Below are 2,245 nucleotides of genomic sequence, written 5' to 3' on the forward strand. Positions count from 1 at the left end.
CACTAGGAGCCGGGCCAGAGGCGGGCGGCAGACGAAACCGACATGAGCGCTTAAGGGTATTGCACCCCCGGCGCCCAGACCCTGGAAATTGAGTCTGCCCCCAAAGCCCACCCGCGTCCTCCTTGGCGCTCCCGGAGTACATGGTCGTAGATGGGCCATCGGTCGCTAATGCCAAACTGCGTCCCAGGGGTGCGTCCCCTCTGACCAACGGCAGACCCATCCCTCTCGCCAATCCGCGGATCCCCGCCAGGTCCCGAACAGGGCTCGTCCTTTAGCGTTTCAAATGCGCCCTCCCCGCCATACGAGGGGTTGAGGACCGTAGCCTTCCCTTACGAGAGGCACCAGGGGTGCGCCTGCTCGAGGGCCCGGCCGTGGGCGTAACGCTTGGGCCGCCCGGGGGAGTCGGTAGACCATGGGAGACCAACACTCGCACACGAACGTTGCCCGTGCTTTGTGGAAGAGAGCTTCTTTTGCGAGGTTGTCGCTGCGGATGGCGCCCGGACAAACCCTATCCCTAAAACTTCTGGGGAATTGGCGTCTAAGCCACCCTGCTCGGTATCCCTGCACCCACGAAGGGGGCCGTGGAAGGCTTGGGGTCTCGCCGGCGAAACCGACCGGATGCCCGGGGTACTGAACCCCCGGGGTCCCACCCTGGAAATTGAGCCGTCCGACCCCGCCACGTCTTCCTAGTGCTCTCCTTGGCTCCCCCGCCTGTGGGCGTCGTTAGGGGCTGCGGTCATCAGCGCCGGCTAAGCTTCGGCAACACGGCCGACCCACCCCTTCGGCGCCTGGGGGAGCCTGGTCCCAGTCCGGGCCGTTCCGTAGGGGCGGCTATCCCTTACATGAGGGACTCGGTGCGTCCGCTCGGGCTGCGGGGCTCCGGCTCCGACAGCCGGGGAGCTGGTTTTGACCGCGGGCCTCGACGGGAGCCGGCAGGGACCGGACTTAGGCGTCAAGCCGAAAATAACCCCGGCACCCTCGCGTGCTTCCAAAGCGAGGGGACCTTTGGCCGAGCGGGGGCACCGGAAGCCGAACCGACCCCAACCCCTCTTCCTACCCCAGGGCTGGGCTGACCAATCCCCTGATCGGGTCTAAAATGGAAGAAGGGGATTCGAGGGAAGGGGCTGGCGGAAGGCAGTTGCCCGACGGAGTAGGCGAAGGCCAGGCCGTTTCCGAGTCCCGAGCAGAGGAGGGCGAACTCGGCTCTTCATCGACCGACGGCGAGGCGAGGGCGGTGGCTGCCGCGGGGAAGACTCCATTGCTCGTCAGCGCGCTAGGAGCGGGGCCGACTGGCTGCTCGGGGTATGGCATCCCCGGGGGCCCACCCTGGAAATCTTCGCTCCTCAGCCGCTGCAGGTTATAAGGTCCCGCCGCGCGTAAGCGCTCAACTCTCCGACCCACGGATGTCGAGCCCATGGTGAGCCGGCCGTTTCGTACGGGGAAAAGGGGTCCTCTGGCCCCACATCGATCGAGGGGGGTTTAGATCCGCGGAGGCACGCACCGCGAGGCGAATCGCTGCTTTTCCCCAAGAGGTTAACCTTCAAACCACCGAGTAGGTTCGGGGCAGGGCCGACAGTCTGCACTGGGGTATTGCATCCCTGGTGGGGCGACCCTGGAAATCTCTGCCTCTTTCCACTCTTTCGGTTGGGCCTCTCGTCGGGGCGAGCGTAAGTCGGCAAGCAGACGTGGGAAGAGGCTTCTTACCGGTGACACTCCCTTCGTGAGAGAGGCAGGTACTCGCCCCGGACCCCGGTCCAAATCTGCGCGGGCCGGACGGCGTCGGCCCTAGCCGAAGGCCGCTCCCGCGAAGCCAGGGAGCCGAAAATAACCCCGACACCCTCCGCGACCTCGCGTGCTTCCAAAGCGAGGGGAACCTTTGGCCGAGCGGGGGCACCCGAAGCCGAACCGACCCCAACCCCTCTTCCTACCCCAGGGCTGGGCTGACCAATCCCCTGATCGGGTCTAAAATGGAAGAAGGGGATTCGAGGGAAGGGGCTGGCGGAAGGCAGTTGCCCGACGGAGTAGGCGAAGGCCAGGCCGTTTCCAAATCCCGAGCAGAGGAGGGCGAACGACGTTCTTCATCGACTGACGGCGAGGCTAGGGCGAAGGCGGTGGCTGCCGCGGGGAAGACTCCATTGCTTGCCAGCGTGCTAGGAGCGGGGCCGACAGGCTGCTCGGGGTATGGCATCCCCGGGGGCCCACCCTGGAAATCTTCGCTCCTCAGCCGCTGCAGGTTATAAGGTCC

This window comes from Engystomops pustulosus, unplaced genomic scaffold, assembly GCF_040894005.1.
Source record: "Engystomops pustulosus unplaced genomic scaffold, aEngPut4.maternal MAT_SCAFFOLD_120, whole genome shotgun sequence".
NCBI classification, from domain to species: Eukaryota; Metazoa; Chordata; class Amphibia; order Anura; family Leptodactylidae; genus Engystomops; species Engystomops pustulosus.